This window comes from Gavialis gangeticus, unplaced genomic scaffold (genome assembly GCF_001723915.1).
Source record: "Gavialis gangeticus isolate Ggan-Ray unplaced genomic scaffold, GavGan_comp1, whole genome shotgun sequence".
Classification (NCBI taxonomy): domain Eukaryota; kingdom Metazoa; phylum Chordata; order Crocodylia; family Gavialidae; genus Gavialis; species Gavialis gangeticus.
In genome coordinates, this window is record NW_017729025.1 from 42,129,351 (window position 1) to 42,146,977 (window position 17,627).

Sequence of the window (17,627 nt, forward strand, 5' to 3'; positions counted from 1 at the left end):
TGGCCCCCAGCCCCCCCAGCTCCTGCCTATGCTCCGCTCCCTCCCTCCCTAACTGCTGGGGCCTCAATCTGTTCCCACCCCATGGCAGTGAGGGAGGAAGTGGGACTGGGGCAGGAGCAGGGGCAGGCCCTGTACAGCTGGAGCCAGGTGCAGGATGAAGCTGCGAGCATCTTGTTCAGGGGATATGGGGAGGGGGGGTACACAGCCCAGGAGGGCAAGGGGGGCATATATTTCTGGATCTGCATGCAAGGTGGGGTGGGCTGGGCCCAGGGTGGCGCTGGGCTCTTCCCAGCAGAGGTGTTGGGCCAGGCTGTGCTCGGGCTGGGTAGCAGTGCTGGGAGTGCGGCTATGCGGGGGGGCCTGCAGACATCCAAAAATTCACTATAGCCCCACCAAATCCCTCTCCAAGCACCACCGCTTCTGACAGCTGGCCTGAGCACAGTGCTGCTCAATACCTCTGCTGGGAAGAGCCTGGGATTGCCTTCTAGCCCCAGCCCACCTTCCTTCCCCCTGCCCCATGCAGTTCATGGGCACAGGGCCCCCATTCCCTTTGGGGGGGAAGGGGAAGGCAGTGCTGGGCTCTTCCTGGTGTGGGGACTGGTCTGTATTTTGCCTGGGGTGGGCATCATCATCGCTGGGAGAAGTGTTGGTGGTGCTACAGCAAATTTTCAGGTGCCTGCAGCCCCTCTCCCCCATAGCCCCGCTCTCAGCACTGCTACCACCTTCGCCCACCCTGAGTGTGACCCAAGCACAGCCCAGCCTAGCCCAACACCCCCACCGGAAGGGGCCGGCACGGCCCTGGCCCCAGCCCACAGTGGCAGCTGGCCCAGCTGGCATGCAGATCTGGGGGCACACACCCCTCCCCATGACCTCCTGGGATGCATGCCCCTGCACCCCCTTGACAAACTGCTGGCGGCTCCATCCTGTGCCCAGCCCGGGCTGTGCAGGGCCTGCCCCTGCCGCAACCCAACTCCCTCCCTCGCAGCTGCTGCAGCCACCCGTGTTGCCATGTGTTTGGAGGAGTCACATGCCCTCTGATCTGCACATAGTGGAGGTGGCTGCTGTTGCAGACTGAGCTTTGTGCCTCAAGCTCTGCTGCAGCTGGCCAGGGAGTGGCGTGATGGCATGTGCATCCAGCCACTGGGCTGAGCCTCATCCCCTGCCTGCCTGGTGGCCAGATGCACATGGCATCAGGCCGCTTCTGGACTAGCTGCAGGGGGGCTCAGGGCACAAAGCCTAGCCCAGAATGGCAGCCGCCTCTGCTGTGCACAGATGGGGGGGCATGTGCCCCCTGGGGCCTCCTTAGGGGTGTGCACAGTGGCAGAAGCCCCCTGTGCCTCTGGACAAGCTGCTCAGGCTTGATGTTCCCACCACCCACCCAGTTGTGGCCCCACTCACCTTACTTCTGCTCCTGCCTCTGCCACACTCCATCCCTCACTGTGGAGGCCTCATCCTGGCCCCCACCTCTTCCCTCCCCCATGGACTCACCTGCTGGACTGGTAGAGGGGCACACCTGCACACGTGGGTATGCTCTTAGCTCCCCCAGCCTCAGATCGACTCCAAGAGGCTCTGCGATTGGCCACCGATTTAGACTGAAGTCTATTTAGAGTGAAAAGATGCCTCTACATTATCAAGGCAGTATGAGCACAGAATGAATGGATTAATTTTGGTCAGCTGACAACTTTGTAAACCTTCACCTGACTTTTAGAACTGTGTTAATCCTCAGTCTTTTCTTATTATCTCTCTGCAAGGGCATTCAAGGTGAATGATGTTTTAGTTTAGATCAAGACAAGGCATCTAACAGTTTCTGCAAATTGTCTGATCATTTCACAGAGCTAAGCTATCATTAATGCAGCATTTTTCAGCCACATGAAATCATTAAACTCTCAGAATCTTTTGACAGAAAATATAAGAAAGTTTGGAAAGTTGTAAATACCTCGATCTGCCCCCCAGCCACTTCCCTCACAACACATTTACCAGCTGGACTTGGCTGCTCTCCTAGCCGCCTGCATGCTGTGCTGCAGGTGCATGAATGCTTGCAGCATTTTTCGGCCACGTTAGGTCCGCATACCCCCTGCAACCTTTTAAGTACCCCTAGGGGCGCACACACCCCCGGCTGACAAACACTAGTATAGATGATAGCTATGACCAGGCAAAATTTCCACTGCTAAAAATCTTTCTGGGAAAGGAAGCAGTACAGGAGTTCCAGCCTGCAGCTGCCCCCTCTCCCCTGTTTCCTCCACCTACTGCAGACTAGGGTTATCCCAGGGAAGGCATAGAGAGCAGCAACAGCTCTACTCCTCCAGGTCCCCAGGGAGAGTGGAGCATCAGGGAAAGACTTTGTACCTCCCGCTAACTGGAGTCACTTGGCAATACCCCTGGCCATTCTCCAAAAAGCTTGGAGAGGTACTGGCAGCTCAACTTCATGACTGGAGGGAGTTGAACTGCAGGGAAAAATACCCCAGACTGGGGGGCTCCAATCTACAGAAGGTTGGGGGACGGCACAGGGGAGTCTACTGCTTGAATCCTCCTACTTTGTACAGGAGTTGAGTATAAGTGTACAGTCATTCATTCTAGAGAAACTCTTGCAGGGGAGATCTTCCAGGTGTCCTACAAGGGACGTGTTTCCTCTGGGAGAAGTGAATCAATGCCTGTATGCTGGCAATTCCTACAGGAAGAGCGGTGATACTCTTGGTAGAAACATAAACCCTGTACAAGGCCAGTGACTTAGTGGTTTCTCTTTCTGACTCCATCCAAAATTATGTTGTTTAGCCTATGCTGAGTTTGAGAGTGAATAGCCATAGTTTCTGAGACTGGCAGTACAATGGATAATTCAATACTGGCTTTGATCGTCATGCCTTCCTGAGTTTGGAGGAAGACATTGTCCACTGAATTACAGAACGTTATGCTTGGAATAGCTCAAAATCTCATCAGTTACACTGTCTCTGCCTTCTCCCACCTCCCAGCCTTGTTTTGAGTGGATTGCTAATTTTATCAGTGTGACTTTTGTTCTTATAATGTAGACTGAATGAGAAACTGTCCAGATGTGGTCATTGGTTCATTTTTTTGGAATGTCTCTATTTTCAGATGTCCAGCATGAAACACTTTGCACCCAAATAGTATCACTCAGAAACAGTGGCCACATCTGAAAATTTGGCAGTCAGCATTTGCACCAGGATTAAGAAGATCACAAAACTCATTTTCACTTACAGAATACGTAGAATTTAAAGGAAGGACTGTAGACATGGAAGGCTAGTATAGTTAACCTGCTTTGCTGCCTGTACTGTGGGTCTGTTTCTGATCCTGATCTATGAATTAATTAAAGTAATAATAATAATTCCATACCCTCCACATTTTCTAAATAATAGTAGAGAATCTAATATGCTTTTCAAGAATCTTAAAAGGAGAATAAAATCTAATAGTTGGAGAAATTTATCTTGGATGAATTAATATTTCCTGAATGTTGATTTGGGGAAAGAAGGGTGAAGATATCAATAACTGGTTGAAAAGAACATCAAGACTGAGCAATACTTTCAGATATTGTTTGAAGAGCTGCACCATGAAATTAAAGTAGCTCTCAAAGCCCAGACTATGCAAAATGACTTTTGTTGAAAACATTAATGTCTTAGAAATTCACCTCACTAAAACAAGTTAAGGACAAAACTTACCTTTGAGGTTCAAATTTCTATTCTGTATATTTGTACCTGGAAAACAATCCAATGAGTTTTTCATGCTTTGACAGATGAGGGGGACTGTTATTCTGGAAATATTTTCTTTCAGATATTCCACACTCTTTTAATACTTAATTATATCTAATTTAAGATCAAATTTACTCTACTATTATGACAATAGGTACCTCAACTTCCATAAAATGGTAATTTTTACTTAGCTAATGATGTAGTTAATTAGTTTATATCCTTCTTAGCTTTGAAAACAAATAGAACTGTAAATCTCTGTATTTTTAACCTAATTATAGAGCACTACAGAATTGCTTTTCTTCCTTTCCTCTCTTTCTGGTTTGGCTGCTTGCTACTTCCCAAATGTAATGTCTCCAGACTTAAAGCTTCTTTGAGTACTTATTGTAAGTCTAAATTAGATCTGCTGCAAATTGAATGACAGTGACAGATAAATCAGCTAGAGGTAGATTAGGTCCCCCAAATTTGTATAACAATTTAATGAGGTAACATATGTTAAAATGAACAAAAACAATTCTGATTTAACTGTATTGTTAATACATGTCTACTAGGTGTCTCCATTACTGTATTCTTACCTGCATTTTCTAGTGCCCTACTTTTGTGTAGTGCAGAAATAGTCATATGAGTACATCCTTGGATCTTCATCTGATTTCGTTGCTAAGGAAACATCTTCTTTAATACTGTATCCCTGTCTTCAGCCTGTGTGCATTACTCTGTCTTGTTTAAATTTAATGTTCAGGAGAAAACAAGAAAAGGAAAACAATTTAATTCTTTTTCCCTTTTATAATGGTGGGGTAAGGCATTAAAGCTGTCCATCACGAACACTCCTGTGAAAAGATCCCTTGCTACCATAAGCCTGTGTCTCTGAACTCATTTCACATTTAAACAGACATAATAAACATTGCTTTCACACTGCTGTCAAGAAGCCAGGCATTAACAATTAACAGTATTAGTCTAACATATGTATTGTGCAGCACTTCATTCTGTTCAGAGTATTAGAAGATGCATAAATGCTGGCCCAGAAAAGGGGAAGGAAACCCTCTTGTATAAAGTAAGAATATGAAAGGTATATTTATATACTGATTTTAGAAGAAAAATATTTTCTTTACCTTGCTCAGACCCACAGACCCACATTGGGACTTCAGGCTGCTTGAAGTTTGGGACTGGAACAAGGCCTGTTAGTTACTGGCAGCTGCTGAATGCCCATGAAGTCCCCAAACGAATTAGGGCTCCTTGCTGCAGAACGCTTCTGAGGAAAGTTTCAGAATTTTGCATCTAATTTCTAGCTAATGGCGTGGCTCAACAATTTGGCAGCCTAATTCCCAGATTTGTCTCACACCTGCATTTGCCTCTTGAGGTGTGTTTTACCTCAGCCCTGCTTCTCATTCTTAGGGAGCAGCAGGAACTCTTACATCAGCTCAAGAAAAAGCGAGGGCAAAGGCAAACCGAAAGGCCTCTAGGCCTGTTTCTCTCCATTTCCTTTGCAACTCATTGGGAATAACCACATTCTGCTACTTTTGTGGGCAGAATGCAGTTTCCCATTCAGCTGCCTAGTGACCTTCCTTGACCCTTGGCAGAATTTGATCAGCTGCCTCTTGGGCAAGATGCAAGCACTACTTCAGCAACCCTGTCTCAGTGGGGCACTTCAGCTAGTCTCACTTGGGCAGGAAAGACATGTAGGTAAATCTGCACCCCAGCCCTGCCTTTGTGGTCAGATGCTGCCATGGGCTTAATGACAGCCTGTCACTCCTAAACCTTGCTGTCAATGAGTACAGGGTAGACTGGGTTCACCCAGGGCAAGCAGAGTTGCAGCCTATTTGGGATTAGAGGCTGCAGCTCAGCTAACCACATACAAGCCCAGTTCTGGTTTTGCATTCACTGACAGCCCAGCCCAGGGGGTTGCAGTTTTACTCCCCACACCCATGGGGGCAGCAGGCCATAAGTGATTGGGTTCACTAATGGGCACCCTTCCCCTTGCAGAGTGTTGGAATGAGTGCTGCCTTCCCATTTTCCTGCTGATCACTGCCAGCCAGTATGGTGTACCTTCCCTTGTGGGGAGAGGGAATACCGTTAGTGATCTGACAGGATCCTCTTCCCCAATGGGTGGGGGTTGAGAAGGGGAGAGGTGAGCAGAGCTGCAGGGCCAGACAACTCCTATTGCCTCTTGGCTGGAGAATGCCACCAACTGTCTTTGTAGAGACTTTGTCATGATCCATCTGGGGGGTGCTGTATGTATGTACACTCCTTGTAGCACTTCAAAGAGCTGCTGCATGTGTGCAGTTGTAGTGCTACATCCATTCATGGCCACAATCTCTGTAACAAATAGAAGAATGTGCCAAAGTCCAAAGAGCCCACACCAGCAGCCACTGCACCTGATAGCAGTTAGCCCCATTGTTCCCCCTATCTCCTGTTAGTTGATGGATGGGGAACATTGCACACAAGGAAAATGTTATAGGTGCCAGTACAATCCTATTCTGCCACTGCTATTGAGTTATCCCAGTATTTACTTACTGGGGTCTCCAGAAACTGCAGACCCACTGACAGATATGAACCCTGTGAAAGAGAGGGACAATCCAGGGCAAGATGATCCCAGGATATGAAGCATCTGCAGAGTTCATTCATAGTCCCAACTTTCTTCTTAAGTCACCCAGAAACAGGCCTCCAGTGCAGAAGAGATGATAAGAACCAACCTCTTGAAAGTCAGGGAGAGTCCTTACCATTTGGATTTTGGAATGATTTCCCAAATCCAATCTCCTTTGTTCCTTGAAACCAGAAGCATAGTATCGCACAATATTTTTAAAGAATTGTTTGAATAGTCTGTCCATTTCACTAATTGTATTATTTATACTTGCTCCAGAAACAAGATTTTTTTTAAATAGAATTTGTGTCTGGTTTCCCTGTTCCAGAGGCCTCTTTTTTAGAATTGTTTATTAAAGGTTGGAGGCAACCATCAGTTCTGTGGATTGTGGTGTACACCTAAGAGGTTTACGCAGATGCCTGATGAATCCATTTGTGGCTGCCAAGCCCAATTCAAAAGTGATGCAGCGTGTTACAAGTTTCACAGATCCATATGTTGTCTGAGTTGGAGTCCAAGTTTATAGCATGCGTCTTTCTTCTTTCTCACTTTACTTCCATCCTCTAGATCAGAGCTGCTTCATGTTGAGCTGCATCTAGTGCTAGATGTTCCATCCAGTTTGGATTAAATTTTTGCAAGCTCCTCCCAGCTTTCTAGGTTGATGTTGAATGACTTCATATCATTTTTGCACACATCATTGTACTGCTATGGAGTGCAAGCCCATTTTCTAGAGTGGTCTCAAATCTTGCTATACAAAATATTATTGGCCATACGGTCTCTTCCCATTCTCCTGACATGGTCAATCCATCGTTACCTCCTCTTCTTGATAGTGGTTTCTAAATATGTCAGTCTTGCATGCTCCAGTACCTCTGTGTTTGGTATTCTGTCTTCCCACTTTATTTTCAGGACCTTAAAAACTACATACATTAAACTGCATGGTTACCTGTGTATTTATTTCTATTGCAAGTTTTCCCAATACTTTCATATGCATTCTTTACACTAAGTTCTTGCTTCCATGAGAAGTTATGTACAATATAAAGCCAAAAGAAGAATTTTAATATTGGGCATTCTTGATTCTATAAACTGTAGGATCATCTTTGACTCCACAGATTGGTTCACTTTAGTAAGGTTTTTGCATTAGTTTCTTGTATCATGAAGTGAAATTTCTGTACCCATGAGCATGAGAGAGCTACTGTATATTTGTTCCTTTTTGGCGTTTTCTGCAGTTTTGGATTCACTCCATATATGTGTTTTGTTTTTTTTTGTTGTTGTTGCTATGGAAGAGTTTCAAAATGGAGTTTTGATGTTCTTATTACCAAGAATGAACCTAATATATGGCAATGAGTGTGCATTCTATACTGGGGCAAATGGTAGTTCTCTGTCTACAGCTGGGTTTTATATACATGTAAGTGCTGTGAGGGTGGTTACTTTGTTACAATAATGGGCACACAGCAGAAAATAAGTTTTTGTAGTGCAGAGGGTCAGGAGTATTGTTTTTAAACTGAATTGGTATCTGGAATGACATTCCACTTAGTTCCATATACTTTACATGCTTACAGGAATCCTATTTTAGTCTTGGGTAACATTATTTTACTTGGAGTATAAACCACTGCAGACACATTCAGATTTCCTATTTTCTGCAAATTCATTTCTTATTTTTCTGAAATTTGCTAAGATTATTTTAAACTTATATGTGGCACTAGAATATTCTTAAAAAGTAAAACACTTTAAGCCGTTAGTTTGGTTACCATTTGCATTCCTAGATCAGAGTTTTTCCCCAAATCCATAATATTATAGGGTAAGTTTAGTATGATTTTATTATTGATGGCAAAGTTTGGGGATATTGCACAGATTTAAAAAAATCTTTAAGTATTGCTAATTGTATCACTGGCTGCAGTTAATTATGATATATGAATAAATTTGGAACTGGTGCATTTATAGCATGGAACAAGTTCGGGTTCAAGAACGTACTGTTGGCCAAACTAATTTTAAATGCTTATGTTGACATTTAAAAATGACTAAATCACAGAGCTCTTTTTTAAAAAAAAAATTTTTTTTTAAATTCAGTCTGGTCTTAATGGCCAAAATATTTTGGTCTTAAAGCATACCCTTACTATCTCAGTATCTACCTGCCTTCTGATAGGGGATGGGCCACCAAGAGCACATAACTCCAGTCCTCCAGCATCCACACTTAGTGGTGTACCAATGGGGGGGTAGGCAAAGGGGCCATGGCCCCTGGGTGCTGGCCTGGAGTGGGGTGCTGACCGGGCCCTTTAGAGCCAGGCAGAGAGGCTGCAGCACCTCCTGTGTTTGTGTAGTTCGCTCACCACCCCTGCCTGGTGTGTTGCAAGTTTCTTTAGCTGTTTCAGACAGAAGTTCCAGCTGCAGCCTTTCCCCCCGTGTCTGGTGTACCATGCTGTTAATTACTCCGCAGAAGTGCCATGGGACGGGAGAGGGAGCCCCACATCCTGCTTGGATCATCTGCGGGGAGGGGGGCACAAATGCAAGCATTGCCACCTGGGTGCGAGAGACGCACGGTATGCCACTGTCCACACTGGCTCCCAATAGCTTTCCTGGTGCAATTTAAGGTGCCCTTTCTGATCTGTGCTGAGGGCTACTGCCTCTGCCACAGAATTATATGCCAAGAGAGAATTTGGACCTAGGGCCAAATCCTGTGGCAAGGGTGCAGTGAGTGACAGACCAGCTGCGGCAGTGTGAAAGAGAGCAGGGAGTAATGATTGAGTAATACAGGGCAGTGCACTGGGATGGAAGGGATCATCAAGGGGGCATGATGAAACACTGAACAGAGCAAGTGAGGGAAAGAGACTTTGGGATCCCTGTCCCCCCAGGTCAGCACTTGAGGCTCATGCCCCTCTTGCCTATCTCTAGTTATACTACTGGAAGATCCCCATCTTCCCAGAGTATTCTTAATCTGGTGTAGGGCATTTTCCTGGGAATTAGGAAATGTTTTTTCTTTGTCAACTGAAAGTGACCGTGACTGCTCTTTTTTGTACTTAACGCTATATACTGTTGGAGTATTTGGTCTCCTGGCCAGTTAGGTGCACAACTTTTGGATATTCTGCATCCCAAGTGCACAATGGTGCCTGTATACAGCCCTGAGTCAAGTGCCCAAACTGAGGTGGTGTGGGAGTTCAGACACACCCCTGTGCCGAGCATTTCCTGTTGACTAGTTCCAGGTGTCTTGCTGCTCAGCATCTATTTACTCTGGACCATCCTTTGGAGGTAGGTGCCCAGTCACTGAATGTACAAGCATCTTAGGGGCCTTGCCTGGTCTATATGTATCAACTTCCAGATGCAAGACGTCTATTTTTAAGATGTCAAAGCATAAATTAGGTATTTATGAGAACAACCTGGATCTTGCTTTAGGTCAAATAACCTTTTCTTGGAAGTGCTGAATGTGACTTTGAAATAACATTAGTGGGCTTTGGAATTACAACAATATATACTTCTTGTGCGTAAACCCAGATTTGGGAGCAGTTTCAAAAATGGGAAGGCCACAGTAGTGGAAGTATCATAAATTCTACATAACAGTACCTTTCCAAGTGCTGTAGTTTTTCAGACAGTCTACTGGCTGCCACCATTTTGAGAAGATAACCGTATTTTCAAAATCTCATACTATTACACATCCACAAGGCATTTGGGGTTAAATGAAAGAGTATCTGAAAACATCCTTGATGAAGTTATACATTTTTGCTTTTGGATCTTCATGGGGTTTTTGAGATCATGGAACTTACTTTTTCATTTTAATCATGATGATCATTTTGTTAATGTGCAATACTTCTCGTTATCTTAAAATTTTTTTAAATTGTGATTTTATTTTCTGCAGTTGTATTAAATGGTACATGTGTGTTAATCAAATTACTGAATTAGTGGGCTCATCCTGCTCTCCCTCAAGTCTCCTTTATGATTTTCTAACTCAGCTCACTCACATGTCATACCTTGCCTGAATATGGTCTCCAGGGGAGGTTGCCTGTGTTCTTAAAAATATAGGGGAGTCCAGTGGTCTGGTTCCATGACTGAGTTGCCTTTGGCTGAAGCCCTTCCCTGCTCCAGCTCCTAATCTCGCAAACACAAAACAAAACAAAAAAAAGGTGAACTGTAGGCTGCTTGTAGATATTCTGGTATGTATTCCAATTAGAACATGTCAGAACAGACTTGATCAAGTCTGCTCCACATTTCAATTAAAATCCTCCAGCATCACCTCACTGTTGCATGTATTAAGCCCCCTGCATTTTAAAGTGGCCACAGGGGCACTTTAAAGCTCATCAAATAAACTTTAGTTAAAAGCACCCCCACAGCCACTTTAAAACAGAGCAAGACTTACTGGTATGTATATTAAGTTGTTTTCGTTAGAATGGCAGTCAAGGAACTTTTGGATATTCTGCATCCCAAATGCACAAAATGTCCCTCTCTACCCCCAAGCGCACACAGTGTGCAGGGCACACTCCTCTGCAACCTCTTGGCTTCCCCTCACAGCTGTTTCCAGCCCTCCAGTTGTTATAAATTAGGTTAACATAAATAGTCCTCAGCAGAAAGCTCTTCCTCCCTGAGTACCCAAGAACAGGTGTTAATGAAATCCTTATTCCTTGAAGTACACTCACTCTTCCCAGGCAGGCTATCCTCCTCACCCACACATGTTCCTTTTCTCTTACAAGAGAGCTCTGTTGCCCTCTGCCCTGGAGGTGAGCCTATTTACCAATTGGCCCTTTCCCTGCTGGGCAGCTGTCCTGGCTCTCTGGTTATAGGGTCCTAGTGTGGCTAATTCCCCAATCAGCAGCTCAGCTCCTTGCAGGCTGGGCCTTGCAGGAGAGGAGTTTCTAGTTAGAGATCAGCTGGCTCTCACTAAACAGCCTTTGCTCTTGCTGGCAGCCTGCAGCTTGCCCTTTCTTGCAAGGCTGGTTGTTTATCCCAACAGTTGGAAGTTCTGCTGCTTTATCTGCCTATGGCGAGGCCTGGTTTCTGCTGCAGGTAATCCCTTTGCAACCCCCTGGACGTCTTGAGTTAGGCTTTCCTTTTTGGGTCCTTGCCCCCTTGCTCTCTTTCCCCTTTCCGAGCAACATGGCCAGGGTTCCCTGTCACACTCTTCCATCTGCTCCTTTTTTTCTCCCCACACATGCATGTCCTCTTTCTCTTCTGGGGATGAAATGTGCTGATGGTGTTAGATCAGGTGATAGTGCTTCAGTGCTTGTCAAATAGGGAGCTATAGAAGCTCCTTTCCTTTGTGCACCCCTTTTTAGCGGTTGAAGTATTTTCCTCATTTTGGAGCTGTCTGCATGAATTTCCCCTTGTAGCTGTTGTTTTCTTTTTCTTTGTAAACAAGATTTGAAATAGAAAAAAATGAGTAGTGAAATGAAAGAGAGCTTAGCAAATGTTACCTGATTACTTAGGAAAACACACTGCAGTAATCTTCTTTAGCTTGTTTACAGAGAAAAGAAATTGTACATCTCTTGAAAGTGTTTTTCTCCTGTTCCCGGCCTAGCTTGATCCAGCCTGTCACTATTGTGTCCCTGGATCTCCTGTGTCTTCACTGAATTTGCTTATCAAGTTCTTCGATACAGATCAACTATTTCATATTAGAATTTATTGCAACTGCAGACTGCCTTACCCTTTTTTACTTTGTCTCAGAAGCTAAACGCATATAAGCTTTAACTCATGTTGTATAATTTCCATTTCAAATGGCAAAATTCAAGATCTTCCATGTTTCAGGGGTATAGGTTGTAATCACGTTGGTCCAAGGACATAGGCAGACAAGATTCTTTGGGTAAATCCGATATCTTTTATTAAACCTATTAAAATAGTTGGAAAAATTCTTTGCAGCTTGTGGGTGCAAACACCCTTCATCAGGCTGAGGAAGCATCTGCAGTTGGTTTGTGCTCTTTCTGGATGAAATAGAAAGGAAGCCAGAGGCCAGTATGCATGTGAGAGCCAGTCAGTGAAAATGCAAATTGAGGCAGTCAGTGGGTGAGGGGGGAGAGGGGAGTGTAGACCTGGTGATAAAAATATAGCTGGTAAATGTTAGAGATGTTACCTGGGATGTCAGACAGGTTATAATGTGTTATAAATCCAATGTCTATATTTAGTCCATGATTTTTTGTATCCAGTAAGTTGATGAAGTGAAGTTTGTAGACTTATTTGTGAAAGGTGTTGTCTAAATTTCCTTTGAGGTTTAGAATTGAGAGACTGGAGAGAGACCATGGTTTTCTTGTGAGAAATGTGCCCCCACAGATAATTGGGTATTCTTGTCTTCAATAGATTTTTGGTGTCTGTTCATTCTGCTGTGCAGTTGTTTGGTTTCTCCTACATATTTTCCATCAGGGAATTTGGTGCACTGGATAACCAACACTTCCTCCAGACCATGGGCACAGCTATGGGCACCAAAATGGCCCTATAATATGGCAACTTCTTTGAGCCACCTGGAAGAAAAATTCCTCAGAACTGCATCATCAAACCCTTGCTATTGTGATGGGCTGCCTGGCTGGCAGTGACTTAGCCCAGGGGTTTTGAAAGGGTAAAAGATGATTGGAGGACTTGGGATTCCCTTTTCTCACCAATCAGGCCCCAGAGACTCACCCTCCATGTCCTGTGATTGGCCCCTTGGGTCACCAGGAGGGGGATAAAAGGGGCAGCGCGGCTGACTCGGGAGAGACCAGCAAGGGACCACAAGGAAGGAGATTCAAAGAGCTGGGCCAGTGGGGCGGGAGCAGTTGCCCCAGAAGAGCCTGAAGGAGTGGGTCTTGCAGGCAGCAGTTGGACCCTCAGCAGCGCGGCGTGCAGTTGGCAGGAGAGGCTCCCCACTGGGCTCCAGGATCCCCTACGAGAGGCTGCGGCCAGCAGGAGAGGTTCCCCAGCTCCAGCCAGGATCTGAGAAGTGACCTGAGAGGTTCCCAGCTCTGCTTCCAGCTCCTCCAATCAGAGGCCAGGCAGCTTGACGTGAGGCTGGGGCTCCAGGAAGGTTAAGAGCCCTAACAGCTTGGAGCAGTGCCAGCATTGGTGGCTGTGTTTCTGCATACCATGTGGGAGATCCAAATTCAAGTCCTAGCTTTGGTGACTTGGGGTGAGTGAGCTAACAGGGAGAAATTCCTTTTGCAGTGTAAAGGGCCATTGTGTTTTCCCCCTGTCTCCCCCTCCAGGTACACAGGCCCTATTTTCCTTGTCATTTGACATTTTGTTTTTTGTGCCTTTTATATTTCACCAACCAGTATTGTTTATTTTGCTGTTTGTGTTTTACACTATCTTTTGTCAACTGGATGAATATGTCTATGATTGTAAGTGTCTAACATTTGTTGAATCCTGCCCTTCGGGGCATTGTGGTGTCCCCTATACCCCCTGGTTTATGCTGATTATGTTCCCAATATTGTTCTCTTATTAAAAGGTATATGGTTAAGTTCCCACTGGTGGTCTGGCTCTCTTCTATAGGGGGAAGAGAGTCCCTACACCTCCCACAGCGCTTGTGCAGCTGCTTTGATCCCTTCAATTGGAGAGGGGGTACCTCTTGGAGTACTGCCTGGGTTACACTATACTTAAGATATATCGATGACATCATCAGCATTCGGGCTGAAAACCTGCAGTCCCTAATTGATTTTTCATTAGAAATTCAACAGTCATCACTCCTCCCTCACACTCTCTTGAATACTTCAGCACCACCATTTCCTTTTTAGACTCTATCCAGAATGGTAAAATACAGACCACAATACACAAGAAACCCACAGCCCAGCATTCATATCTGCACAGAATCAGCAATCACTAAACATATCAAGAAAGCTGTTATATACAGCCAAGCCCTCTGATCCCACTGGATTTACACTGAGGAGAACACCCATGATTGTCACCTCAGAAATCTCAAAAGGGTTTTCACTCAACAAGGACACTTCTCCAGAGAGAGAGATCGCACCCAGATGCCATGTGAAGAATTGCTGCAGTACAAAAAGAAAACCCCTATGAATTGCACACCATTAGTTATGATGTATCATCCCTCCGTGGAACCTATACCAAAACTCCTTAACCAATTGCAACATATACAAGAAAACCCAATTCTTAAAGGGATCTTCTCAGAACCACCCATCCCAGCCTTTAAGCAAGCACTGAACCTTACCAATCTCATCACCAGAAGCAAACTTCCTATGGCTTGAAATGCATCAAATGTATCCAAACCGTGCCATGAGAAGAAATGTAAAAGTGTACAACACATCTCCACCAGCCCTGCAATTACTACACCCCACAACAGAACGAACAACATTCCTGGATCTTACACCTGCACCTCCAGAAATGTAATACATCTCATCCAGTGCACCAGATGCCCTGATGGAAAATATGTAGGAAAAACCAAATGACAACTTTATATCTATCAAGGGCAAGAATACCCAAGTACCTGTGGGGGCACATTTTTCACAAGAAAACCACTGTCTCTCACCAACCTCTCAGTTCTAATCCTCAAGGGGAATTTACACAACACCTTTCACAGATGAGCCTATGAACTAGAAATATTCTCCAGCACTGAGTGTTCTTGGAGTTAGTCTGAGAATCAGGGGGAAGAGGACTTTTCTTCCTTTGATTCTTTTCACTGTCACTGATGCTTCTGTTTTCCCCTACTAGAGAAAAATGTAGTGCAGGCACCTTTGACATAATAGGGCAGGCTCTGGCTCCTTCCCTTATTTGGTCAGTTTAACTTTCTTCATTTTTTGAGAAGCTGAGGTACAAGCTTGAATGGGAACTCTGATAGTCCTGGGAAGATATTAGTTAGGCGAGAAGTGAGGTTCCTGTGGGAGGTTCTTTTATTTCCCACCTCACCTGCTCGACACTAGCTTGCCAATATTTATCTTTACTTAGGATGCAGACACAAGTAATTTTGCAATGTTTCCAAGTGTAATGAGTTTGGAAATGTTTCAAGGGTATTGTTTCAACTGCAGGTTGCACATACAGTTCTGTTGGTGCCCCCTAGCTGGAACTGTTCAAAATTGCCTTACAGGAGCCTGCAGCTACTTACAGCTCTGCTCCTTTCCCCCTCACATGGAGGGAAGAGGAGAGGAGAGCCTTAGAGGGTAGAGGTAAGCAGGAGTCAGGTGTGGGGGCTCCACAATGCTGGGATTCTGACACTCAGCACCAAATTCCCCAAACTTCTTCTCTCCCCTCTTAGCAGAGTGAAGAGGTAGAGGGTCCTGAGCAGTGTTGGGGGCCCTGGGAGTCAGCAGAATAAAGGTAGTGGAGGAGTCTCTGGCAGCAGCTCCCTGCTGCTGGGATCCCAACTCTTCATCGCCTATCTCTGAACCTTTTGTCTCCCACTCTTGCTATGGGATTTGTAGGGAAATTGGGGTCTGGAGAGCCCAGCCTCAGTGTCAGGGTTAAGTGAGGATCTGGCAGGGAACAGGGGTCTTAGCAAGGATTCAGAGGTGTCCCAGAGCCTAGTGGCTAGACAGCTGCCAGGCTGTCTACCTCTCTTTCCCTCCCTCCTTCAGGGAGCAGGAGCAGAGCAGAGCTCTGTGGGTTTCTGGAGGACTGATGGGTCTTCCTGGCTAGGGACAGACATTCAAAAAGCCTGAGCCTGAATTTATTCAATCTTTGCAGATTAGCTTAACCTGTTTAGGCTGAATCAGTTTAACTGCACAGACATCCCAGAAATGCAAGTACGTGGCTGCAGTGTCTCAGGCTGGAAGCTGGGGTGGCGCTAGAGCAGCCCTCCCTTCCCCTCGACAGTGCTGAACTTGGTGGGGGGTTGGCCAGGCCCTGGCAGGACTCTGATTAAGGAGGGGTTATGACCAGTCCAGCAGGGAATTGATAACACAGTATTTATCACCCCAAACTCCGTGTTTATCATCCCATTGAGAAAACAGCAGAGGGACATTACCAGCTACCTGTTGATTCTGCCTTTGTCTAGTCTGCTACAGCACGGACCATAGCCAGCATGCGGTCTGTTAGCTAATGCTGAGAGGTGTCTGCGTAGGGCAAAGAGGACCATGGAATCCCTGTTTAGCAGAGAGTGGGAAGAGGGTGGAGCAGGGGGAGCAGGGAGAAGACAGGCAGATGCCTGCAGTCTCTGCCAAGCTCCAGCCAGGGAGCAGAGGGGAGGGGCCAGCCCTGCTGAGGAGCAGAGAGCCCTGCCCAGCCCAGAGAGCATGCTGGGATGCTGGCAGTGTCTCGTTTAACTTAAACCAGCAAGGGGTCTGGGATGGACATTGCATAAACTGGTTTGACCCAAATCAGTTAAGTCTGATACTGCATTCAACCACATTTATTTCAAGCCAGTTTCAGCCATTTTCAAACTGGTTTACGTGCACTGAACATCTGTTCTGTTACATGTTTAAACCAGTTTCTGATCACTGAACCTGGTTTATGTGTAATGTCCGCCCCTAGCCCCTGTGAACACGTTACAAAAAGTGAAACGCTTCAAAGTAGTATCTCATTTAAAGAGACAGAATTTTGGAGTGTTTCAGCCACTTTTGGAAGGCTTTAAAGGGCATGTATGTTTGTAAAGCTGCCTCTGAAATGTTTCAGTTTAGTTCTGTACTCACTCTCTGTTCCTTTTCTTATTCTACATATTTCGTGATCACACAGGCAGAGTTTAAAAGTTCATTTACACCTTAGCTCTTTGTCTCAAGGGAAACTTAGCATATCAATAAATAAATGACAGGTCTGAAGCATACCCATATTCCCTTTGTATACACATTTTTTATTTTTTATTTTGTATATTAATAGTTAGGCCTCAAGCTTAGACTTTCCAGCAGGCCACACTTGTTTGTTTTCAGTCTTTCCCAACAAGTTGGGAGAAACTCCTTTAGCAATATTAAATGTTCACCTTTCAAATACTTTCCCTCCTAGCTCAAGTACAACATTTCACAGATCACTTGGCATGCCATATTCAGTTTGTATAGTGCCTTCTCAAATGCAGAGATTGGATTTCCATTGATAGAGAGTCCTTCTGCTTAGCCTCTACTGTTATGAAATAGGTATATTTGTATCTCAGGCCCTTTTGTTAAATTTCATTTACATAAATCTGTGAAGTTTGAACTACATGCATTGGGTTAAGTTGCCATTTTTTAGATCCTGACACATTGAATAGTTAGAGCAGTACATTGTCGTTCCAGGAATATAAGGGGATTTTTTTTGTTACACTGGTGTGTTTTTCTCTGCCTATGCTCACAAAAAGACTTTAGATGAGAAACTAATTATGTTTATGGAGGTCTATAGCTCATGAACCCTTTGGCCAAACAACCTCAAATTTATACCCCTATATTTAGTATAGCTTGCTCTGTAAATCATTATGCCACATCAAGAGCTATCTAAAACACTATAAATAATTAACGTTTAAATGCATTCTTTGCCATATTAACTAGGGGAAAATA

At 44.9% G+C, this 17,627-nt stretch overlaps 1 protein-coding gene across 1 annotated transcript in view; it reads left to right on the forward strand.

The window, feature by feature from the left end:
- The window catches only part of EML5 (echinoderm microtubule associated protein like 5), a 293,292-nt gene that overhangs the window by 41,320 nt on the left and 234,345 nt on the right, over positions 1-17,627 (forward strand). The window lies entirely within an intron of this gene.